The sequence below is a fragment of the Podarcis cretensis genome, assembly GCF_951804945.1.
Source record: "Podarcis cretensis genome assembly, chromosome: 4".
NCBI lineage: Eukaryota > Metazoa > Chordata > Lepidosauria > Squamata > Lacertidae > Podarcis > Podarcis cretensis.
In genome coordinates this window covers 23,393,715-23,420,386 of record NC_137173.1, presented here as the reverse complement: position 1 = coordinate 23,420,386, position 26,672 = coordinate 23,393,715, and the positions used below count along the sequence as shown (strand labels likewise).

The 26,672-nt window shown below is 44.2% G+C and overlaps 2 long non-coding RNA genes across 2 annotated transcripts in view; both read right to left on the bottom strand.

Annotated features, from left to right (window-relative positions):
* The window catches only part of LOC307215160, a 150,813-nt gene that overhangs the window by 107,937 nt on the left and 16,204 nt on the right, over positions 1-26,672 (bottom strand). The window lies entirely within an intron of this gene.
* Positions 20,819-25,264, bottom strand: LOC307215191. Its single transcript, XR_013838365.1, has 3 exons — positions 25,152-25,264; positions 22,364-22,467; positions 20,819-20,904 (listed from the first exon to the last, which is right to left on the bottom strand). It is a non-coding gene; the product is annotated as an uncharacterized lncRNA (long non-coding RNA).

The following is a 26,672-nucleotide window of genomic DNA, read 5'->3' as shown; positions in this document are numbered from 1 at the left end:
TGGAAAATCATGGTTAATGGTTTACTGTGAACACACAGTTTGCTTCTATTTTGCTCCTCCTCTAGTAGGAGCAGGAACAACAAACCATGAGCCTTGTCTTAGGGTGTAACATGAAAAAAGGAACCAAGTTTTTGTTTCGTTCCAAACAAACTATGGTTTGAAGCCAAGGTTTGATCTTGGTGAATGACGCAAAACTCAATCTCTAGTCAGGACATAATGCAAAGCCAAAATTGTCCTCACTCAGAGCAAAGTGGGAGCAATCTGCTCATTCACAGTAATCTGCTAACCATGTCTTAACAATTATTTCATATTTTTCAATAAGGTTTATATACCACTTGATTTATAAACTTCAGAGCAGATTACAAAAATTATAAAACAATTAAATTATTGGTAAAAGCAATTAAAACAACTATCTAAAACATTCAAAAATTTAAACTAAAAACACATCTGCATTCTAGATATCTGGGAAAGCTTGCCTAAGGAAAAATGCTTTTAGCAGGTGCCAAAAAGAGTATCGTTAATGACGAGAACCCGCTCGCCATCCGTAAATAATCAGTCTCACACCAAGATGGGTTGCAGAAATCTGGCCGCAGCTCTCCTCTAGAAGCTGCTGCAGCCCCAACCTTTTATTGTGTGTCCACGAAAAGATACAAATTCAAGGAGAAAACTTTGCCTCAGTCAGCAGATAAAAGACAATACAATACATTAGTCTCATGTTCTCACACCAGACCACGCAGTTGATCATGCTATGCTACGTGAACCAATCATCGGATGGCATGAGCTGTCCACGCGTTGATCATGCTCCAAGCAATGCTTTCTGCTATGAAATCATCCTTGCAATAATAAACTTTTGCCCATGCTCTTATGGACAAATGACCATATTCCCACACGTTAAGGTCCTTGTCTGATATCAATAGGTGGGGAGTTCCAAAGTGTAGGTGCTGCTTCTAAAAGATCAATTTCTTACAAATGGGTATAATGTGGCACTGTAACAGTGCCAATTACCGGTCAAGTGGGCATATGTTGCATCTATTGTCCATTAGCCCGCCCCGCAAGTAAAAGTGTCAAAAAGACACATCCAGAAGCATTGGAGACTTCCCATGACATTTACCGTATTTTTCGCTCCATAAGGCACACCGGACCATAAGGCACATCTAGTTTTTAGAGGGTGAAATAAAAAAATATATTATTTCCCCAGCCCCAAAGAACAAAGAAACCAAGACAGCGAGTGGGATCCATCCCGCTTGCTGTCTTGGCTTCTGCCATAGCCACGCGCAGCCTCTCCTGGCCGGATACCGGGATACTATGGCAATACCCCCACCTCCCGCAAAAGCCCATAAGAGCCGCACACCCTTTAAGGAGCCTGCGGCTCCTGCGGGCTTTTCTACAAGGAGGGAGAAGGGACTGACTGGCCGCGTCAGTCCCTTCTCCCTCCTAGGGAAAAGCCCGCAAGAGCCGCGCGGAGCTTTTCCTGCCTGCCTCCCCCCTGCACTCGCTCCATAAGACGTGCACACATTTCCCCTTACTTTTTAGGAGGGAAAAAGTGCATCTTATGGAGTGAAAAATACGGTATATATCAGGGTCTCACAGGATTCTGTCTTATCCCCTATACTTCTTTGCCTGTGCAAAACAACCAAATGAAATAATCCAGAGATTTAGAGTGCATTACCGGCCATTTGTTGGTGGAGCACAACTTTCCACTTTTCGTCTAACTGAGTTGAAGCACTAGGAGTGCTAAATCAGGGCTTGACCTTGGACAATGGAGTACAGGAGTGCCAATGAAAAGTTCTGATGTGAAAGCTTCATATGAATAGTGTTTCCAAATGCTTAAAGGGCAAAAACAAAACAAAAAGCATAAATGTTATTACTATCACATTTCCAAATATGTAACCAGACACTCAACAACAATGAAATCTCTCAGTGAGTTGAACGTCTAATTTCAATGGCAAAGAGTTCGCAAAACATCAAAGCCTTTTTAGGCTGAGCAGGCGAGCTACATGGGACGCAGGTGGCACTGTGGGTTAAACCACAGAGCCTAGGACATGCCGATCAGAAGGTCGGTGGTTCGAATCCCCGTGACGGGATGAGCTCCTGTTGCTCAGTCCCTGATCCTGCCAACCTAGCAGTTCGAAAGCACCTCAAAGTGCAAGTAGATAAATAGGTACCGCTGTGGCGGGAAGGTAAACGGCGTTTCCATGCGCTGCTCTGGTTCGCCAGAAGCGGCTTAGTCATGCTGGCCACATGACCCGGAAGCTGTACGCCGGCTCCCTCGGCCAATAAAGCAAGATGAGCGCTGCAACCCCAGAGTCGGTCACGACTGGACCTAATGGTCAGGGGTCCCTTTACCTTTACCTTTATGCAAGCTACACATTCATGCACAGAGTTCTCAAAGTTAAATCATTTCAGGTGTAAGAGTGAACTATCCCATTTAGTAGAGGGAAAAATTGAATCTCAGCTATCAGAAATATGAGAAACTGGCTTTATGTGAACCTACAATTGTACCACATCAGTCTTTCATCTTTCACCCTTTTTTTTTTGCAACCGACTGTTTGCTGTATAATGCAAAAAAACTAGATATTAGAGTGTGCCAAGCCTGAGTTCTTTATTCAGAAAATGAAGCATCTGCCTAACACAAAAGGAGCTTGGTTTGATTTTTAGGACAGGGTCTGCTCAGGGTCAAACAATAGCTGCTTTGTTCCCTTTCAAACAACAGAACCAAATAATTTATTTTGGCCTTTTCCTGTGGGGATATATATATAACCCACATCAAGCATAGATGCTTTCTCTGCTGCTACAACACCCAAAATCGAAATTGCAGGTCTTATGTAACAGCCATGATGATAACAGGATGCTTATTCCTCCTTTAGTTATAACTGGCATTGTTCTCATCTATGAAGTCTTCCCTAGCTACTGCTGATTACAGGGAATTGATTGGCTTTCTCCAGCTGGATGCCCCTCATCTGGTTATTTCTCTAGGGCTTGCCAAAGCAAGCTTCATCACCCATTCCAGTTATAGATGAGCCTGGATAGCTCAGTTGGTTAGACCATGGTGCTGATAACACCAAGGTTGCAGGTTCGATCCCTGTATGGACCAGCTGCATATTCCTGCATTGCAGGGGTTGGACTAGATGATCCTCAGGGTCCCTTCCAACTCTACAGTTCTATGATTCTATGATTCTATGAATATCTTTCTTCTTTGCGAGTGCATAACATTCTGAAATACCGATGTTAAAAATACTGATGCACTCTCTCTCTCTCCCCCCCCTATATATATACAGTGGTACCTCAATTTAAGAACAGTCCTGTTTAAGAAGTATTCGGTTTACGAACTCCGCAAAAACGGAAGTCGTGTCCCAGTTTGCGAACTTTACCTCGGTCTAAGAACAGAATCCAAACAACGGAAGGGTGGGAGGCCTCATTAGGGAAAGCACACCTCAGTTTAAGAAGGGTTTCGGTTTAAGAACGGACTTCCGGAATGGATGTTACGATTATTATTAATTGAATTTGTAGGTTTCTTTCACTGGCCAAGGCAACTCAAAGCAACTTACAACCAAAAACCCCAAAATAAACAAAACCCTACATAGATACACTAAAATACATTAAAACACATAGATTTTTTTAAAAAATAAAATAATACATTAAAGATATGTTAAAAACACCTCACCCACTCTAAGAGGCCACAGATAGTTAATGATGTTTATTATTATTATTATTATTATTATTATTATTATTATTATACCGCCCTATACCAGAAGGTCTCAGGGCAGTTCACAGAATAAAATCAAAATATTAAACCACAAAATACATAATCAAAATAAAAACAACAACCCAATAACCCCTCCAAAACCCCCCACATTTTAAAATGGCATAGGATGTAAATCAGATCAATCAAAATCCTGGTTAAAAAGGAACATTTTTGCCTGGCACCTAAACGTGTATAATGAAGGTGCCAGGCGAACTTCCCTGAGGAGAGCATTCCACTGCAGAGAAAGCCCGTTCTCAGGTTGCCACCCTCCGGGCTTCTCGAGGAGGAGGCACCTGAAGGACGGCCTCAGAAGATGATATTTTGATGTTTTAGCTTTTGATGTTTTATTGTGTATGTTTTAATACTTGCATAATTGGGTTTCACACTTGAAAACTGCTTAGAAGCTTAGTTTGGAATTAAGTGGTAAATAAATAAAGTGACCAATGAACACACACCCAAATTAAGGGAGGTCGAACTGTTCTCCCCAAACGATTCTGGCAGTCTAGCTGATTCTGAGCATCCACAGTCTGATTTTTGTTGGGTAACTGTGTCTCGGGTGTGTTGCTCAACCAGTTAGCAAGTGCCACCTGTCTTCTTGTATGTTTAAACATTTCATTTTTGGAAAAAACGACAACCTTGAAACTGCTCAATCCATCTGCAAACCCAAGGTGTCATTAAAAAGTTCAACATGTACAAGAAATGCAGCCAGGGTTGGCCCTAGCATTGCTCAGGGTGAAACAACCACCTCAGGGAGCTGATGTTATGTGAGGAAGCAGCACCCATCTGGCCTCCCTGCACCCATAAATGCAGGACTTTTTTGCAGTTAGAACTCACTGGATCTCAGTTCCAGCACCATTCAGGTGGGCACCATTGCCATTAAAAGAGAGCAAGGGAGATTCATTGTGAGTTCACCACATAAACTAGCCCGCTTTTGGCATGCTATCCTGTTGCTAGCAAGTAAGATTCAACTCCCAGTCTAGTCCCTTTCCATATGGGAGGCAAGGCCAGCCCTGAATGTAATCTCACAGTTTAAATCTCCCAAGGCCATTGGCTGACCTGCTCTGATGTCACAGCAAGCTTGAATGCCAGGGATCTTAATGCTCACTTGCCTCACCCTGACAGCTTGAGAAGCTGTGGTAATCCCTGCCTACCTGGCTTGCTATAACATCAGTTCCAAAATGCACCAAGAGAAGCAGAACCAAAAGATATGCAGGTCAAGGAGGAATATATGTTTTTTAATGGGAGAACAAAAATAGCATCAATCATATTGACCGCCAGTTTGCTAGTTTGTAAATAAGGAGATAAAGTCATGCATAATATGTGTGTGCTGTTCATTTACAGCTTCCTCTGAATTTGCCACGGCTTGGAGAAGGCTGTGTATGTGTAAAAACACACACAATATGAATCACTTGTTCGCTTAGGCTGCAACCCTGTGCAGGTTACTCTTACCTGAGAGTAAGCCCTACTGAATACAGTGGACAGGATTCACCTAACAAATCCCGTCAGCAGAAGGCCTACACAAGTTCTGTTAGTGGGATGGGGCTTTCCTCCTTCTACCGCCTCTGCATGCTCCCACACTTTCCAAATGTGCTGTGGGGGGCTCAGGGGAACCCCCAGAACAGGGAGATCATTCTGCCCAGCAAATGGAAAAACTTGCACTGATGGAAGTTTCAACATAGCGCAATGCAGAATTCATTCCAGCGGAACCTCTGAGGAAATAGGAATACGACTGGCCTGTTTAAACGTATCTCTCCTGGAGGGTTAATGTTAGGGTATCACCAAGTGCTCAATTTCCTTTAATACAAGTAAGAAAATACAGTCCCCATTATTCCTAAACTCAAGAAGTAAACTCTGACCTTATTAAATCAGTAGAGCAACATAATGGTGTGCTGGTGGGAGACAGGCGCTCTTGAAGTACTAGACTCTGAAAGAAACAATAAGCGCACAATTTCAGGTTCATATGCATTCTGAGCAAGGTATTGCTGTGGATCAATACCCGCCACGTTTAAGATGGCTATCCAAAGCACATACATCAATACAATAAAATGCCTAGTGCTACTGAGGTGGGATTTGCAGCTTTTCTCTTGTCGTCTATATTCTTTCAAGGACTGATAAGATCTTAACAGGGACTTTGCTGTTCCTAAGCTTCTGTGCACTGCTGCTATTTTTTTTTCTAATTGTAGCCTCCAGCGTAAGAGGAATATAGTAACATTTTCTTGTGGGTACATTATTTATCCTACCTTGATGTATTTTGCTGCATGATACTATGTAGTCTTATAACAAGTTCTCCATTTCAGAGTCTATCAGGCCATTTCCTCCTTGCAACACCTTGCACAAAGCCTCGGCTTAGTACACCTGGCTTCATCAGCCATTTGGGGCCCATGGGCAAATTGCAGCAACTCTTGAATGCCCCACACATGGAGACACCACAGCCAAGCACATGCTGCAACCTATTCTTTGGACTACAATGGGATGCTTCAAGCTTAATTCTATTGTGGGGAGAGGACAGCGTGGAGATGCCTGTGAGCACCATGTTGGCAATCTCTGCAGTACTCCCCGCCCCAAGCTCCCTTGTAATCTTATGTAGGACTCAGCTTGTTCGTTACCCTACCAACATGGTTCATAAAGTCCTTGTGGCAACTCTGTAAGGTGAATATTCACATTATTCGCACAGAAGGAGCATCTCCACCCCCATCGTTCTGCCCAGACACTGAGGTCCAGCACCGAGGGCCTTCTGGCGGTTCCCTCACTGCGAGAAGCCAAGTCACAGAAACCAGGCAGAGGGCCTTCTTGGTAGTGGCACCCACCCTGTAGAACGCACTCCCAACAGATGTCAAAGAGAAAAACAACTACCAGACTTTTAGAAGACATCTGAAGGCAGCCCTGTTTAGGGAAGCTTTTAATGTTTGACAGAGTATTGTATTTTAATATTTTGTTGGAAGACACCCTGAGCGGCTGGGGAAACCCAGCCAGATGGGCGTGGTATAAATAATAAATTGTTGTTGTTCTCTCTCTCTCTCTCTCTCTCTCTCTCTCTCTCTCTCTTGCGTGTGTGTAACATCACACACTATCTTGTGTGTGTGACATCAGGGACCCCTTCTGAATCAAAGTAACACACTTCTCAGTTTGTTAGGTGCTAAGGATTTGCACAACTGCAGTGCTTGAGTGCCAACGGGATCTTTTCAAGGGAGATGGGTGGGGAGAAAACAAGACGAGCTAGACACACCCCTGCGACCTCATTGGCCGCGCTCCCATGGATCCTCAGCAGTCCTGCCACATGGAATGAGCCCCAACCACCACGGCAGATGTCACTGGCACTCGGGTAGAAATAATATCTGAAAGCTCATCTTCCTTGTTGTGTAAGCCATGCCAAATATTCAGGGTTTGCTGCAAGTTTGCTTTTGCTTTAGTTTCTTCATCACTCTCCTTCCCTGTCGAATCTCATTATCTCTGCTGAAAGTAGGAGCTCGTGTACATATATTTAGAATATATGGGGGTGTAAGTAGTTTCAGATATTAATAGACATCTAAGGTCCGCACAGAACTGTTATGTTATCATTGTTCCAGCAAAGTCTCCTTCCTCTAATTTTGTACTCTATGCAGTAATGGCTACATGATGCTTTCTAACTTCAAAGAAACCTGGTTTTCATAAAAGTCACTAAAATTCATAGACACGAGGCTTTGAATTAATGGTCCTCATTTGTAAGATTACAAAGATTCTGTGATAAAATTGGGAGAAACTATTGTAGGTGGGTGTTATTTGGATATATTTATACTGTTTGGTCAAAAAGCAATATAATGACACCTTTCTTATATATACAAAACGGGGAAAAATGAAAAACCCTTATTTGTTTCCATTCTAACCCACCATATTAATGCAGCTACAGTAGTGGGAGTAGCGATATTTTATAATGGGCTTTAAAATTGCATCTGAGCTGAAAGAAATATATTTGCCCAAATATATATAGCAGAACTGAAAAGTATGATTGTTTTCAGGGATAAGTTTGACGGGGCAAAAATATTTGCCCATTCAGAGGGAAGAAAATGCTTCCTGAATTTGCCCTCAGTTAGGGATGGTGGATAAATTCAACTCACATTTAACAGGTGGGCTTCTCTAATGCTGAAATTGCAACACAGCCATCCTTCAAAAATGCACTTCTCTAAATTTTGTAATGCAGTACTCCTTGCAGTACTATAGGAAGTAGTATGGTGTCAGTGCTGTACCAGAGAGACCTAGGGTTCAAATCCCCACTCAGCAAGGAAGGTCCCTGGATAACTTGAGACAATTCCCCCCTCTCTCACTTTGCTCTTGCAGCGATAAAATGAGTTTAGAGGAACCATGTACAGTGGAACATCGGTTGTCGAATGCTTCAGAACCTGAACAATTCAGAACCCAAACACCAACAACCCAGAGGTGAATGCTTCCATTTTTGAACGTGCCTCAGAAGTCGAATGGCTTCTGAGGTGAGTTTCTCCATTTTTTCAATGGATTTTGCCGACCAGCAATTGCGCCTCAATTGTCGAACATTTCAGAAGTCGAACGGTCTTCTGGAATGGATTATGTTCAGCAACCGAGGTTCCACTGTATATGACCCCAAGTTACTTGGAAGAATGGGTGGAGGAAAGGTGGGATAAAAATGCATAAAGATATATAAACAAATGTAATGGTTTGATCTGTCCAAAGCATCCAACAGTCTATCTATCCCTTGGTTCTTCTCATAATAATCCTATGAAATGTTTCACTATTCTTCCCCGTTTGAACAACTGTGAAGATAAGCGAGAGCAGTTACAGTAAAACATTTGCACCACCAAAAATTCCAGCAGCAATTATTCAGTAAGTGTTATTATTATTTGCCTGGCATTTATCTGGAATGCTCTCCCTAGGGAAGCTGACCTGGAGCTACCATTACATGTATTTAGGTGCCAGCCAAATACATTCCTCTTTACTGAGGCCTTTGGCCATTAAATAATCTATGGCCTCTTAAAGCTGTGAGGCAAAGAAAATTGTTGTTGTTGTTGTTTATTGCTCCCAACAGAATATTAAAAAACGATAAAACATCAAACATTAAAAACTTCCTCTACACAGGGCTGCCTTCTGATGTCTAAAAGTCAGGTAGTTGTTTATTTCCTTGACATCTGTTGGGAGGGCATTCCACAGGGCAGGCGCCACTACCAAGAAGGCCCTCTGCCTGGTTCCCTGTAACCTCACTTCTCGCAGTGAGGGAACTGCCAGAAGGCCCTTGGAGCTGGACCTCAGCGTCCGGGCAGAATGATGGGGGTGGAGACGCTCCTTCAGATATACTGGGCCGAGGCCATTTAGGTTTAAAGGTCAGCACTAACACTTTGAATTGTGCTCGGAAACGTGCTGGGAACCAATGTAGGTCTTATGATTATCTTATTATTGTTCTGTCTGTTATGCTTTTTATTATGTTTTTATTATTATTGATGCTCCCCGTAAAATGTGTTCTTAATGAGGTCATTGATAAAGGGTGGTATATAAATCAAACAAATAATTAGTAGTAGTAGTAGTAAATCAGTATGCTGATAGCACCTCACTGCTTTCAATCTTTGCTCAATCATATCAAATAGCCCCATGTCCCCATTGTACAGGAGTGGAATATAAGCTGCACATACTTTTAAAGGGGGCGGAAGGAGGAGAAAGAGAGAGAGAGGTGGGAAGAGAACAGCTAAAGGGGATTGCGGCTAATCGCTGTGAACCAACAGTCATTTTCATTGCACATTATTTTCTGTGACCTGATTATGCCAAGTAAAACCAATCCACTCAGCCATGCTATGTGTTTTTAATAAACCAGCAACCTTATAAATTGTAACAAGCCAGCGCCTTATTCACAGAATTACCAATGCCTGTCAGAATTTATTGGGATCCCAAGCTCGTAAGAATTTAATCTTACTGAAAAATGCATGCGAAAGATGAACACGAACCGACAAATTCTGAAGGGTGTTTTCTAGTGTGTTGAGCAATCTAGACAAGAAGTTGATAGTGTAGCAAAAGCGAGGTTCTGACCAGTTGTAAAGAATACAGCACTCCTGAAGTCAAGGAACTGAGCCAGGTGATACCAATTTTCTGGGCACTTTCCTGGGAGTAACAAAGGTAAGGTAAAGGGACCCCTGACCATTAGGTCCAGTCGTTACCGACTCTGGGGTTGCGGCGCTCATCTCGCTTTACTGGCCGAGGGAGCTGGCGTACAGCTTCCGGGACATGTGGCCAGCATGACTAAGCCGCTTCTGGAGAACCAGAGCAGCGCATGGAAACGCCGTTTACCTTCCCGCTGGAGCGGTACCTATTTATCTACTTGCACTTTGACGTGCTTTTGAACTGCTAGGTTGGCAGGAGCAGGGACCGAGCAACGGGAGCTCACCCCGTCGTGGGGATTCGAACCGCCAACCTTCTGATCGGCAAGTCCTAGGCTCTGTGGTTTAACCCACAGCACCACCCGCGTCCCAGTAACAAAGGTAGTTGGGGTGAAATGCATTGAAGAACAGATTACAGTGATGGCATCCAGGAGTGCCATTTAACAATATTTAACATCTTTATTCTGTTGAGAAATACAACTTTCAAATGGTTACATTTAGAAATCAGTGCCTATTGACTTCTGAAATACTGTGCAACTATGTATATCGAATTTTGTGATGCCCACAAAAGTTTAAAATCAGATACCGTGATATGTGAAAAAGAGGCAAATGGTAGACAAATTCCTGTTCACAATAAGCACCGAGGTATGACCAAAAAAACCCCAAATGTGCTTTGACCAAATGCTTGGCCAGCATCACTCAGCTGGCATTGAGTCCCCTTCTTCTGCCTATTCAGAATGCAGTCGATCAGAAGTGCCTCTGGAAGCTACCACTGGAAAGTCCCAAAACAAGGCTTTCCATGGGCAGGGAGGCAGTGGGGCTGAGCTGAGATGGCCTGGGATCCATTGGTCCTATTTGATGTAGGTCATAGCCATGGTGTGGTTTACCCTTAGATAGAGGGTATCCTTAGATATAGGGTATCTGCCTCCAGCAGAGGGGCTGGAGGCAATTAAACGGCTTCACCCTATGCCTATGCCAAACCTTTCACATCTGTAAGCAGTAAAGTTGTGGCCTAATTGAACCCCAAACTCTATATGCTGCTATCTTGTCCGGCTATTTCATTACGTAGGGAGTGACTGGGTCACAGGGCCCTTCTCATCCAAGTGACATAATGTCTATTTCTGACCCCAGTCCTGATTTTATATATTCAGAAGCTAAGTGCCAACTGTATACCAATCTGAAGACCTCACAGCTATGAAGAAAGAGGGATGCAATTTCTGCATGCATATATATATATATATGAATGACATTGTTTTAGCATAGACATTTCTGCCCTTGTTTATGCCTGGAGAGAGTTGCCTTGATATGAATGTCAACAGTCACTTAATTTATGGCCACGATTGCTTTGAAGTTAGCTCCCGGTATTTGCAACCATTTGTTCGCTGTCATTTGCGTCTGAACTCAAGGAGAGTTTCCTCCTGTTCACTTTGTCCCGCAGTCCCGATCTGTAGTCACCGCTTATGGCAAGATTTGTCCTCTGCACAGAAATGACTTCTTCTCCCATCAAGGTCTTCATTACTTAACCACCAGCAATGTAATCTTTTTCTCCATTTTTTACTAATTACACTCAATTGCATCAAGCTCAACCTGGCTATTACGCCTTGTATGCCTGGCCTCATCCACCACCCTGCCCCACTGCCATCTCCAAGTCCTTTCAGACAATAAAATAAAGCGCTTTCGGTTAAGGTGCAGCCAGCACTAGCAGGGATTAGGCATGTTTGTGTGTGTACATTTTTATCCCACCTTTCTTCCAACAAGCTCAGAGCAATAGTTCTCCTCTCTCTTTATTTTATTTTCTTATCTCCACAAAAGCATATGAACAACATTAAAAATGCCAAATAAATAAAAGCCGGTTTTACAAAAAGAAAAACTTCTGCTTGTGTTTACTTATAAACCTCGGCATTATTGCACCCTTGCAGAATATGACCGCAAAAGAAACCAGTCTAGACGGGCCCCAAGTCTCTCAGCAAGGTGATATCTGGATTCTTATTTACAATCCAGCTTGTATCTGGGTCATTTGCCCCTATTCTCCACTCCAGTTATACTCCTGAAAGGGGGAGATTTCTACTCCAGCCCTGGGGGGCCCAGAACCTTAAAGGTATTATTTTTCAAATCAGGTGGACCAATTTCCTATCCACTCAGACAGATTTTCTTTTAATCTCCCAGTTTTCCTCATGGTCTCATGTTCACAGCTTTTCATTTAACTGTCTTTTAAGTTTCTCTTTCTTCTTAACTGCAAGGAATGAGGAGAAATGCTCTCTTTTTATCCTTGAGACTGCTGGGTTTCCGGAATTGTTTAATTGCCTCTGTCAATCCAAGCTGTCCTCATTTTCATTTTCTGGCAAGATCTATGAGAAACTATGCTGGGGTGGAGCGTGGGAAATGGGACTAATATCAATATGAGTGAATGATGGTGTGACATGGGATGCAATAGGTAGGCAAACTAAGGCCCGGGGACCAGATCCGGCCCAATTGCCTTCTAAATCTGGCCCGCAGACGGTCCAGGAATCAGCGTGTTTTTACATTTTCCGAAATATAGTCTGGCCCCCAACAAGGTCTGAGGGACAGTGGACTGGCCCCCTGCTGAAAAAGTTTGCTGAGCCCTGCAATAGACAATAATCAGTGTAGACAATACTGAGGAAGATGGGCCAATGGTATGACTCAGTGTCAGGCAACTTCCTGCGAGTCCCATGATCATATAGGCCCTTCTCACTCCCATTCACCCAGCCAGCCATGAGTGTTATACTTTTCCAATTCCTCCACAATCCAACAGCTCTAGCAGGAAGGTCATTGCTAGCCAGTAATGCAGTGGAAAGGAAACACAGCAGACTTTTTCCAGAGCAGAGCGCATGACATCCTCTCCTGAAGTAGCAACATAACCAATAAATCCTCCTTTCCTTTGTTGTGGTTCCTACTTCAAGACATTTCTTCTACATCAGTGTCTGCTTGGGGTGTGTGTGTGTGTGGACTATATTACTTTTAAAGTCCCTTCCAACTTTATGAGTCTTGAATACTTAACTTCCAAGCGCCTCTGCTGAACCCAGAAGAAAACTCAAGCAATTCTGTCATGGATGCTTTAGTTGAGATGCCTGCATTGCAGAAGGTTGGACTAGATGCCCCTCAGGGTCCCTTCCAACTCTACAACTCTATGGTTCTGTGATACCAAGAAGGTTTTAACATGGCACCCCAAAGAGACAAAATAGGTAGCAATGTGCTAGACACAGATGCCAGAAAAAAGGACAAGCCATTGGCATGTACAGTGGTACCTCAGGTTAAGAACTTAATTCGCTCTGGAGGTCCGTTCTTAACCTGAAACTGTTCTTAACCTGAGGTACCACTTTAGCTAATGGGGCCTCCCACTGCCACCATGTGATTTCTGTTCTCATTCTGAAGCAAAGTTCTTAACCTGAGGTACTATTTCTGGGTTAGCGGAGTCTGTAACCTGAAGCGTCTGTAACCCGAGGTACCACTGTACAGTGATGCGTCTGGCCAAGTGATCAAAACAAAGAGTTTCCAAGTTGGTCCACAGTGTGAGCTGATATGCATAGCTTTTTCAGAAGTTTCACTGGGTTCAGTGAAACTTATTCCTGGCTAAGTCTGTAGCGGTTGCAGCCTTCACATTTTTAATTAGCCATCCCGCTGATGTTGATCACCTCTAATTTCACCCATGCGAACTGCCCCGTGAGGCAGAGCCATCTGCATTAGCGAAGATAGGATTTTGATAAGAAGCAGCTCCAGGAGTGGATTAAAACGGAGCATTTCAGATTATGTCTGCTAACAGGCTGTTCAAAAGTTGCTTTGCTGCGCCTTCTTTTCTTAAGCACATCTAAAGATTCCCCCCATTATTTAATAATTCAGATTATAGCACAATGAATTGATTGGCGGTGTTCGAAATAATTATAAGCCACCATTAAAGGAAATTGCACATAAATTTAAGGCCCTGGCAAGAGATGCAGCTTGCTCAACAGGAAGAATTAATTTGATTAAAATGGTTACATCACTAGAATGTTTGGCATCTCCAGATAAGGAATACTGTCATTCTTATTTTTTTGCTGTCTGCAGAATTTTTTTAATGAAAGGGTTGATTGCAAGCCAGCGCAGATTTATATATAGAGAGAAGCAGCATCCAAACATCACTGTTTGTGCACCTAAGTGCTTTCAGAAGTAGGGCATCAATAAAAGCTTATAGCATGTTTGAATATACCTCCGGAATGGAGACCAAGGAATTAAAAAAAACAACTTGCAAAACTACAAGGCTGACCTGCTGGCATCAGCATTAACAAAGACAAAAAGCAGAAGGCTCCAACACTTGGAATCAAAACACCTGGCAGCTGGGTGGGGCGTAGAACGCAGTCTGAGTCCAAGGTCCAGGGTTCAAGCTGGTCAGCATTAGAGCCCAGTGGGACCCAATAAATAGCTGAACTAGGCCTTGAATAAATAGCTGAACTAGGCTGAAGAATTGATGCTTTTGAATTATGGTGCTGGAGGAGACTCTTGAGAGTCCCATGGACTGCAAAAATATCAAACCTATCCATTCAGGAGGAAATCAGCCCTGAGTGCTCACTGGAAGGACAGATCATGAAGCTGAGACTCCAATACTTTGGCCACCTCATGAGAAGAGAAGACTCCCTGGAAAAGACCGTGACGCTGGGAAAGATTGAGGGCACAAGGAGAAGAGGATGACAGAGGACGAGATGGTTGGACAGTGTTCTTGAAGCTACGAACATGAGTTTGACCAAAGTGGAAGAGAGGAGTGCCTGGCGTGCTCTGGTCCATGGGATCAAGAAGAGTCAGACACAACTAAACAACAACAACAAGGCCTTGAAAGTCAAATTTAAACTATGCAGTTTATTGAAGATGTCAAAGCGATAAATAACTACCTGACATTCAGAAGACATCTTAAGGCAGCCCTGTTCAGGGAAGTTTTTAATCTGTGATATTTTAATGTATTTTTGGTTTCTATGGAAGCCGCCCAGAGTGGCTGGGGAAACCCAGCCAGATGGGCGGGGTACAAATAATAAATTATTATATTATTATTATGTATTGGAACTCAGTTGAAAGGGCATATTTTAAAGGTCTGACAGCCTATATTTCCACTCTTTGCTGCATATTTTGTGATTTTAAATCTCTGCTGAGGTTCTCTCACCAAAGACTACTTATCCCAAACTTGGATCTTGGCATCCAGGGAATTCCCCTTTCTTTGTTATTTTTTTTTCTGCAACCAACAAAAGTACCCTACAAAAGTACATTATATTAGGAGAAACTGCTTTTGTAAAAAATGTGTCTATTAGGGGAAATTTGCACAGAAACCAAAACTGATAGATTTGCCTATCCCTAGTAGATGTGCAAGAAATAAATACATAGGACCGTATTTAAATAGCATATCCCATCAGAAGAAGAAGAAGAAGAAGAGGAGGAGGAGGAGGAGTTTGGATTTGATATCCCGCTTTATCACTACCCTAGGGAGTCTCAAAGCGGCTAATATTCTCCTTTCCCTTCCTCCCCCACAACAAACACTCTGTGAGGTGAGTGGGGCTGAGAGACTTCAAAGAAGTGTGACTGGCCCAAGGTCACCCAGCAGCCTCTTGTGGAGGAGCGGAGACGCGAATCCGGCTCCCCAGATTACGAGTCTATCGCTCTTAACCACTACACCACACTGGCTCACAAGGATTTCTGCTTGCACAACATTCCTTCCTCCTCTCCTGCTGCATGCTATGTCCTCCCCAAATCTCCTCTAGAGGGTTTAAAGAACCCCTAGAATAGATTTAGGGGGACAGAGGGGGACAAGAGGAGAGAACATTTGATTGCGTCTCAAGGCCCCAAGACCCACCCCCAAAATAAATACACACGGACTCTTATATTAGTTTAAGTGTTTGGGGCAAATTTTGGCCACAACTTTATTGAAATACAATCACGTGAGCGGTATTGGCTTAGGCACTGACTCACCACTATAACTGACTCCACCTCTCAGGGTGGTAGTCCAATGGGGTAAACCAAACAAGGGAGTAAGGTTGATGAGGACCAACCGAAGCTCACCCCGTGGTTGCTGTGGTCCTGGCATGGCCTTAACCCCTCAAGCGGGCTTCGGACAAGATCCAGGACCCCCAGATTCCTTTACCGGAATACCCAGTTCCTGGAGGGACAGGTGATTGCCGCACCTCCCCTCCCCACAATCCAACTGAGCCAATGCCTAACCGCCACCTTACAAGTTGTGACAATTTGCTAAGGGGTAGGCAAAAACCAAGTGGCTAAAGCCAATCTGCCAAATGGAAAAATTCCTACCCAGCCCCTGTTCCAAAACAGGCAACCAAAACCAAAACAAGGCCAAGCGACTCCACCTAAACTAGGGAGGGTGGGTGGGTGTTCAACAGTGCGAAGCAAGTGCCCCTCCTTGTGTCACACTGCCGTTTTTAAAGCCCCTGGGATTACACCGCCCACTGGCTATTGGCTAAAATCACCTGGTGTGATCCCAGGGGAATGGCCAGGACGTCTTGCTCCCCTCCCCCATTTTAACCCTGTCAGGTGAGCTCTTGGGTCCCATGCGCAACCAGGACCCTCTCTTATGAGGATCCTATTTACAGAAGCAGAAATCCTTGTTCTTATGGCATGTTCATGCATTTCTACATTGGCTGCAACCCATTGCTACAAAGCATGTTTCAGCACAAAATACCTTTTTCTGACTTTCACCATCCATTTCTTCCAGTTCCCTTAACTTTACAACAAAGACAGCTGTTAACAATTTATCCATACTAAATCTTGACATTTCGGGCTTTCACTTACGGGTACTTAATCCATTATTGCTAAAAAGAGGTTTCCGTCTGCCCAAGTTTATCGTTCATGTCTTAGAAACCTCTGCCCGCAAGTCTCAGGTCATCTGTATATATCATTTCCTTAGCAGTATGCAGAATGGCTCGAATGGCACTCCAAATATAAAGGAGTTTAATGCATCGTAAAAACCTTCACATTGAACAAGGTGATCAAAGTAGAGGGTGCATAATTAAATGGCAAGGAGCCAAAAGTATGTTAATTGTACCATAGCCCAGCTCTTCACTTTGCACATGACTTATTTGTACTGATCTAAATAGTTTAAAGTTACACATCCCCCCACCCCAAGGATGTACTTGACAATCACAGCTTAAAATCAAAGCACATAGACGTTTAGAAGATATAGACCAGAATTTAAAGAGGAGGCGCATGCAAATGTAACTGTGATGTACGGCCCTTGAAGAGAAGAGGGCTGTGGTATTTTGATTTGCACATGCTCAGTGAGGTGTTTGTTTTGACTTCATATTGTGCAGAGATCAGGCCTACCTGTGGAAACAATCTGAATTTTAAATCTTGAACAGCTTGGTTGTTAAATATTTGTAAATTATGAGGGGCCTGATAATATTTATCTTGTGACTGGGCACATTCTGTCAAGCGTTTTTTTAATTGTTGCAGTTTCCTTTTCTCTCTCTCTGCTGTCTTGTGCTGTTTCTTTAATGGTTCCTTCCTCAACCAGGTGCTGGAGCTAATGGGAGTTGTAGTTCACAACATCTGGAGGGCACCTACTGTAGTTGGGGAAGGCTTATTTATGGAATAAGGGGGAGTTATGCCTTGGCACCTCTTGTATTGTCCTTTTGGTGCTAGGGAAAAGAGCTTTTTGTTTTGCTCAGTTTTCCAGATGTGCTTTTAATCCTGCTGATTTTCTCATGTGTTTTTTTTTAAAATCTTATTTATTAATTTTTCACAAAGGGGGGGGGGGAACTTTACAAATTTTAACATAACCCATAAGTTACTTTTTCAATTGACTTCCCATCCTCCCCTTCCATGGTTTCCATATTTACCCTTGAATGCTGCATATTTTACCCATACTATTTCTCATGCTGTTTTTATGATTTTGTGGGTTTTCAGCTTATTCTTTACTTTTTTATTTATTTACATTTCAGTTGCTGTATTCTTTTTGTAAACTGCCCTGGGAATATTATTGAAGGGTTATATAAAGAGTGTGTGTGTGTGTACATATATAATAAATATTGTGCACTTCTGGTGTGTACTCTTACAAGAGTTCCTGTATTACAGTGATTGTTATGATAAATGTGAATACCTTTTAAAATTGCCTCAACTCTGCTTCTGCACATCTGTTTCTACCTTGAATCCTGGGGAGCAATAAGAGATTTTATAAGGATACAAAGTGGTTCGGTGAGGACCATGACACTGCGCTGCCTGAGGCAAAGGACTAGATTGTACCCCCACATACACAATCACATGTACAAAAGCTGACCCGACCAGCTATTGAATCTTACTTTGACAGTGGCGAGGGGACAGGATTCTCCACTGCACCCACAGGAAACTTAGGGGTGTGGGGAGTCAGCCACTTGTCACAAACAACACTCCAACACTCTGCTGCTCCCAGCATCTCCCATTGGAGACATCCACCTCAACTTGTCTAATGGTAGGGCTGGCCCTGAACCCTGTTTGGGTTGCCAGTTTCCCCTTTCCCATATGGAATGGAGGCAGGATGATTGGAGACCTGGAAAAATCTGAAATTGCGTTCTTGGCAATATTGAATTTCTGCCATGTATTTGTAGTTTGCAACAAAACTCCATAAAGGAAGAAGAGCACTCAAGACATTGTATAACCTTCTGACTATTGCTGTTCAGTCAGATGCAGATGTGAGTGTGCTAAATTCCTTCTGTGCTATGGCTGACTCCTTGAGAATAAATTAGAATGCAAGACTCCTGTGTGATGGGAACATCCACCAATAGAGAGCTGAAGAACAGTTAAAAGTGGTACCCAATCCCGCCTCTATAAATGAAAGGTACCTCCTAGCTAGCAAACATCCTGAAGAGCACTGATGCCATGGGTGATTCACAGTCTATTAAAAAATCAGGGCTGTATATCTGGTGAAGATTTTATAAATTGATTATCTGTCATTTTAAAAGGGGAAAAAAAACATTTTGTTTATTAAACTTATTAGAACACCCAGAGCGACTAACAGTTTCAAAACAATATTATAATTGCAATATCCCTCCCCAACCCTTAATATTATTATAAGTTCAGGTACCCTTTTTTAATTTGTAGCATTGAGCCAAACATTTCTCAGTGCCACCCATTAAAACGAGGAAATGAGGAAATATTTTTCCTGGGATCTTGAATGTGAGCAATCAAAAATCCTGGCTTCTTGTATTATTCTTTATTGCAGTCATACACTTGGGGGGGCAGGCAGACTGTCTCCTTAATTCTCAGGTAGAACATGATCCATCAGGATGAGGACCCTCATGCACACGCCCCAGGCTTGCGCCCCAGGGAGGTCACATTGGTGCTGCTAACACAGTGGTTTGACTTCACCCCTCGAGGCGCACTCCATTGTCTCTCGAGACAGATGGAAGACAACAACAGCAGCCAGTGATAGCCTTAGGTAAAGGTAAAGGGACACCTGACCATTAGGTCCAGTTGCAGACGACTCTGGGGTTGCGGGGCTCATCTCGCTTTATTGGCCGAGGGAGCCGGCGTACAGCTTCCGGGTCATGTGGCCAGCATGACTAAGCCACTTCTGGCGAACCAGAGCAGTGTATGGAAACGCCATTTACCTTTCCGCCAGAGCAGTACCTATTTATCTACTTGCACTTTGACGTACTTTCGAACTGCTAGATTGGCAGGAGCAGGGACCAAGCAACGGAAGCTCACCCCAACCCAGGGATTCGAACCGCCGACCTTCTGATCGGCAAGCCCTAGGCTCTGTGGTTTAACCCACAGCGCCACCCGTGTCCCTATTGATAGCCTTACCCTCCATGAATTTGTCTAATCCCCTTTCAAAGCCATCAGAAAAGGTGGCCTTTATTACATCCTCTGGTAGCAAATTCTATAGATTGTGCAGTGTGTGAAGAACTGCTTCCTTTTGTCTTTTCTATTCTACATCCCACCATGTTCCCCTTTGACAGTACAGATCTTTCCAAGTTAGGCATCATACTCTTTGGGCATTAGGCTACATTCCTAACTATGTCTACTGAGATGTGAGTTTTTGATGAGGATTTCTCCTAGGAAAATGGGTTTAGAATAGCAATAGTTACGGTACGCTCTGCTATGGTCTTCAGTGATGCTTAATGACCGCATCTTTGGACAGCTAGCAGATGACAATAATAAACAGTAAAGTCTCATTAGCTGCTGAAATCATATAAAAAGAGTTGGAGATTATGCAGGACATTAATTTAGGTGTGTGTGTAAAATTCCATACAATTTTGGCACCTCTATGACCTATATAGATCTGTTGCCTTGGGCAGGGAATGGGAGAACTGCTATTTAAAATGGCCAGTCTTATAAATTAAAACAGTCTACTCCCATTAGGTGTTGTCTGCTGTGCTCAGAAGCCCAGCTGAGTGGGTTGGAGACAATATTTGTGACAAAGCGCATCTGCCCAGCGAGGCCCCAGCTGATGGCTCTGCCAATAACCGGAGCCTAATTAATTCTGCTGAACCGTTAGGTGCCTCTTCATTTGCATTAAATTGAAATTAGGCTCTGAGAGGAATGCTGAGCTTTGCAAAGCAGAGTGCATCATGAGGTATATAGGATGGAGGAAGCGAGATGAATAATTTGCTTATTTGTCTTTGTTGAAAACCTTAAGGAGGGAAAACATGCATCAAACAGCGTAAGCTGTTTATTGTTACTTCATGGATGGTGGTGGTAGATAGAGGGGGCTGAACTTCTCCTCAGGGAGAATGAATGAGGATGGATGTTGTTGTTGTTGTTTAGTTGTCTAGTCGTGTCCAACTCTTTGTGACCCCATGGACCAGAGCATGCCAGGCCCTCCTGTCTTCCACTGCCTCCCGCAGTTTGGTCAAACTCATGTTTGTAGCTTCAAGAACACTGTCCAACCATCTTGTCCTCTGTCATCCCCTTCTCCTTGTGCCCTCCATCTTTCCCAACATCAGGGTCTTTTCCAGGGAGTCTTCTCTTCTCATGAGGTGGCCAAAGTACTGGAGCCTCAGCTGGATAGCTATCATTATTATTTCCATTTATAGACCACTTTGGTGTCCCAAGATCTTGAAGTGGTTTATGTACAATTCACCTCCCCCCATCTTCCAGCAGCTGGAAGCACAGGAATATAGGAAAATTACCTCAGACCACTGGTCCACCCACCCCACACTTTCCACAAGGACTGGCAATGTCATTCCACAGTTTCAAACAGGGGACTCTCCCAGTCCTACCTGGAAGTGCCACGAATTGAACCCGGGACATTCTGCAGGCAAAGTGGACACTCTTTCTCTGAACTGTGGCCCATGGGTCATAGGGGGTATATGGGGATTTAGGGGATGGGCAGTATCTCTGATGGGGGAGACGTTGTCCTCCTTCTGGGGTAATTCGTCCACTTTTGGTCTCCACCCCATTCTCACCTGTGGCTCCTGGAAGCTGTCAGCATGTGACAGCAGCCACACCCCGGGAACAGCTTCGACTGGCCATTTAAACAAAGTGAGGGTAGCCAGTGGGTCTCAAACCCTCAATGATCTAGGGACATGCTCTGGTGGATTGAGTGGACAAGACCAATAGTGGGCCCAAAGGTCAAGAAGAGTAGAGGAAAATGAGGAGAAGATGGGGCTCATCAACCTGGGGATGTAACCCATCTAGGAGAAGGAAATCTCTGATCCTAAACGTCCACTGCCTTGCGGGATATATTCAAGAGAAAGAAAGGCTAAGGAGTAAACCATGCACAAATCCTTAAGGCAGTTGGGGTGGTGCCTTGTACGCCTCCTTCCAGCAACTCCTGCAGCCAAGCTGGTGCCAAATGTACTTGCTCTGTTTTCCTTCAGACCACATCAGCAAGGCCAAGAGGGGGGCCGTCTTGTCTGGGCAGCCCAGGACCTCCATACACCTTGCCCAGACTTGTGCCCTGGGGAGGTCACTTCAGTGCTGCTGACACAGAGGTTTGATTTCACCACCACCGCCCTGGAGGTGCACTCAAAACAGATGCCAACGAGTACAAGAAAACATCTGGAGTGCCATATTTTGCCTCACCTACTCAGGCTGGCAGCATCTCTCCAAGGTGTGAGGCTGAGAGAGCTCTTTTGCTCCCGAATATCCTTTTAACTGGATAAGCTAGACCCCGAACCTGACATTTTCTGCATGCAAAACATGCACTCTGCCACTGAGCTGTGGCCTCTCCTATAATTCTGGCAAGCGACCTGAAATGTTAGCAACTTTCCGTTCTGTTGTTTGGACCAGCAGTCAGAAAACAGAGCAGGCTTACTTCTTTTCTGGTCAGGTGTTGGGAAAGTCCCAGACCCTAACTCAGCAGAAGCAGTCGTAAAATATATCAGGAGTTCTCCAGTGGAAAGGGACATAATTTCAAGAGTGGCAGCTCTGTGTGTCGTGCTGCTGCCAATCTCAAGGAGGAATGGCAGGCGGAAGATGCTGAGCAGCTCCCATCAATCCATCCACCTCAGAGGAAACGATGGTGCTCCTCCAGCCGGAGGAAGAATAATGAAAAACTCACTTGCTACTGCGGGTGGGGGAGAAATTCAATTTGGTGCACAGTTAAAAGCAAACTCACCTAATTCTCAATTTCCAAAACAATCTGAGAACCGAAACACAATCCTCCTTTGAAAATTGTAGTCCTCTGAATTTTGCAGTGCAGATTCCCAGCCAAGTAATGCACTCAAAAACGCACACACAAGAGTAAAATCCACGTGAAAAGGCAGATGCTAGCATAAGCTGCTCTCCGTCTTGCTGTCGCTGCCTGTTCACCGGCACCCTCAAAGGAAGGGAGTACCAGCAAGAATGAAGAGAGAAAGCAGTAGCATCCACTCCTCCTGAAGCCTGTTTATTTTATTTATTTAAGACACCCCCTCGCTGCCTTTCCAAATATAAATATTTCCCCAAAGTGGCCTACAAATATAAAAGGAGAACTTTTAAAAACAAACACCAACATTCGCAATTCATATGATTAAACAGAAGGAGCAGCACAGCCATCTGCTCTCAACTGAGCAACCCCATTATAAAATCCTAACTCGCAGCCTTTGGAAAGCAAAAGAAAAAGAACAATCCACTCCTAATTAAAGCAGCCCGAAAGAAAAACATCTTCAGGGCCTTCCTGAAAGGAAATGGAGATGGAGCCAATTGCAGCTCTTGGGCAGGAGTGGACAGCATTGTGGGGAAGCAGCACTCGCCTGACCTCACCCCCAACAGCTGAGACGCTGCTGTGTGCCAGGAGAAAAGGTGGCCAGGCGGCAGGGAGGTTGGTGCAGTGTGAACACACCAGCAGAGCCCTTCCTGTGCTGCTGCCGCTGTGCTTGCACCACACCGGAGGGAGGCAACACGAGAAGGGCCTTTTCTGCAGGGGCTCCCCATTTGTGGGATGCTCTCTCTGGGAAGACTCACCTGGTGCCTTCACTACACCTCTTCAACCAGGCTGTTATGTACTGAGTTGAAGATTCAGAATGCAGCAGACTGATTGGTCCACAGGAGCCACCCAATCCAGCTCCAGGTGGAAGTGAATCCGCAACCTGATTGGCCTACAGGAAAATCCTGGAATTAGACAATCACGTGGGGCCCACTGTGTAAATAATGTATATAAAGCAGGCATTCTGGGGGAACTTCCATTCCTCCTCACCACTATGAGCTGAATCAAGAACATGAAATCCATTCTCAACTCCGAGTATATTTCACAGGCCTTTAACTGATTATGCCCTTTTAAACTGTGTTATGTATATTTGCATTTTTATACCGTAAACCACCCAGTGATCCTCGGATGAAGGGCAGTATGTAAATTTAATAAATGATGAATGGCAGCAGCCTCTCCCCCCCCCCCCCCGTCCTTCTCCTTCCCAGTAAGCAGCAGTGGCTCAACTGCGAGGTCAGGGGAGCACTGCCTCCCCAACACACTGTCTGCTACTGCTCTTGTTGCGAGGGAGCTTCATCAAGCTGGGGCCACTACCCAAAAGTTCCTGTCTCTTGTGCATTTCACCACCCATACTGCAAACATGTTCAAATGGGTGTAGTTCAGGGGTTGCCAAGGTCTCAGCAAAAACAAAACAAAAAGCAACCCTCAGAAATCTACAGTGCACAAGAGACTCCTGTTCCTGCTCACTTCCAGTTTGCACTGACTTGGCCTTTCCTCCACGGAACACACACTCTTAAACTTGCTCATATTTCATTGGATGCCAGAATTAGACACCCCCACTCCATTTTGTCTGGAGCAGGAGAGAGGTGCAGTAAGGCAGTAGTGACTGATATAGGTGCCTTTTTTTTCTCCATTGATGAGGAGGGGGCTGAGTGGAAGCATGCCCACACCATTTGGTGTCCTTTGTCCTTTTCTGCTCTTTAACATACGACAACCGCCAGAGGCGGTGTTAGTGTAGTGTGACTTGTGTGGTTGCACTGGGTGCCACAACAATGCTGTAGAATGGAGTGCAAGAGGCGGGAGGCAACGAATTTTAGCGCTGCACAAGACACTGCTGAAATTTTGAGAACCCCAAGTCTGCCACTGCAACCCTAAAATAGCCATTTTGCGCCGTGCACATGACTTTGACCACTGGGGCCAAAACGTTGCTGATCCCTGGTGTAGCTTCCCTTTAGCTAATAACATGAACCCAAACCACTAACAGCTTTAGAGGAATTGATGCTTTTGAATTATGGTGCTGGAGGAGACTCTTGAGAGTCCCATGGACTGCAAGAAGATCAAACCTCTCCATTCTGAAGGAAATCAGCCCTGAGTGCTCACTGGAAGGACAGGTCGTGAAGCTGAGGCTCCAATACTTCGGCCACCTCATGAGAAGAGAAGATTCCCTGGAAAAGACCATGATGTTGGGAAAGATTGAGGGCACAAGGAGAAGGGGACAACAGAGGATGAGATGGTTGGACAGTGTTCTCGAAGCTACAAACATGAGCTTGACATAACTGCAGGAGGCAGTGGAAGACAGGAGTGCCAGGCGTGCTCTGGTCCATGGGGTCATGAAGAGTCATGAAGAGTTTAGACTAAATGACTAAACAACAACAACCAGTCCTTTGAATTGGGGTTGGAAACACCCAGGAAGTTGCCTTCTCCCTTTGGGCAGCTCTTTGGATTGGGCCCAGGAGAGAAAGGACAGTATCCGTGCAGCAGAAGTGAGGAAAAAGTGGTCCCCCTCAGGACACCCTAGTCCTGTGACTGTGACCTGTTTTAGCTCTTTTTGATGTTGGATTTTAGATCAGTTTTACCTGCCCTGAGACTTTCTCAGGGCAGGTAACAAATTCTATCATCATCATCATGACCAAGAGCTCCCCCAAACCTGGAGTATCCAGCTGCAGTTTTACAGCCCTCTGCGTGCTGAACATAATCAATCACCAACTCTCCGTGTCACCTTTACTTTCCACTCTTCTTGGTGCTCAATTAACATATTCATCCCTAAATGGCTGGCTTACTAGTGTGTACATACTGCAATGGTAAAGAGAGAAATCAATGTCTCCCCAGAGGCCTTGCACGTACTCTTAAGACTTCAAGAGCATTTGTTTCATTGTGATGTCATGTGACACAAGAGCATCTCACTATGTAACCACAATTGACTACCATTCACTTAAGTTCCCATCCTTTAATTATACATTGCTGTTGCTTGCAGTCTGATTCTCCAGAGAGAGAGAGAGAGAGCAAAGCTGAATGCTCCTTCGGAAGCTGTTAAGTATATACCAGAAATGTGCCTTCTGCAAGCATAAGGCTGGCCATTTGCTATACCTTCCCATCAGTTTTGCTTGCATTTCTGCCTTTGATTTGGAAATTACCATCATGATGAACAGTGTACGTTGTAAGCAAACAAATAACCTTTTTGGCAGATTTCAAATGCAACATTGAAGACCATGTTATTTGCCGCAGCTCATTTGAAATGATGTTGGGAGATACGCTTTCTTTTAGCCGGCGTGGTACCTTAAAGGATTTAGCTAAGAAGCAAAACTAAGAGATCAAACCTCTCCATTCTGAAGGAAATCAGCCCTGAGTGCTCACTGGAAGGACAGATCGTGAAGCTGAGGCTCCAATACTTTGGCCACCTCATGAGAAGAGAAGACTCCCTGGAAAAGACCCTGATGTTGGGAAAGATGGAGGGCAGAAGGAGAAGGGGATGACAGAGGATGAGATGGTTGGACAGTGTTCTCGAAGCTACCAGCATGAGTTTGACCAAACTGCAGGAGACAGTGGAAGACAGGAGGGCCTGGTCTGCTCTGGTCCATGGGGTCACGAAGAGTCAGACACGACTAAACGACTAAACAACAACAAGAAGAAGCAAAACAAAGTTCTGGTGCCTACTATAGTGCCAAGATGCAAAAGAAGAAAAGGCTATTGCACATTTAATTATTGTGCAGAAAAGAAAATGTCTCTTCTACACAACTAAAGATACAGGAGCCTTGTCCACTTTTGCATCAGTCTGCACAATATGATCGACGACGAAATATGATAAACAAAACTTCTGGAACCCAAGTTGCTCGGGACTATCTATCTATCATCTAAGCATTGTGGAAAACTGGAAGCATAGTGTGTTGCTAGCAGAGTTGAGGCAGACTCTGACTTTTCCAAGTGCTTTATTACAACTTACTCCTAAACAAGGCTGTCACCTCTTCATGACATCACCCAGCTCTGCTCTACTACACACAGAGGCACAATTTGATCTGATTTACATACTATGCCCTTTTAAAATGTATTTTTTTGTGGGGGGGGGGTGGCTAGTGGGTTGTTGTTTTTATTTTTATTATGTATTTTGTGGTTTTATATTTTTATTTTATTCTGTGAACCACCATGAGACCTCTGGGTATAGGGCAGTGGAAGAAGAAGAAGAAGGAGGAGGAGGAGGAGGAGGCGGAGGAGGAGGAGGAGGAGGATGATCTTCTGATATTTG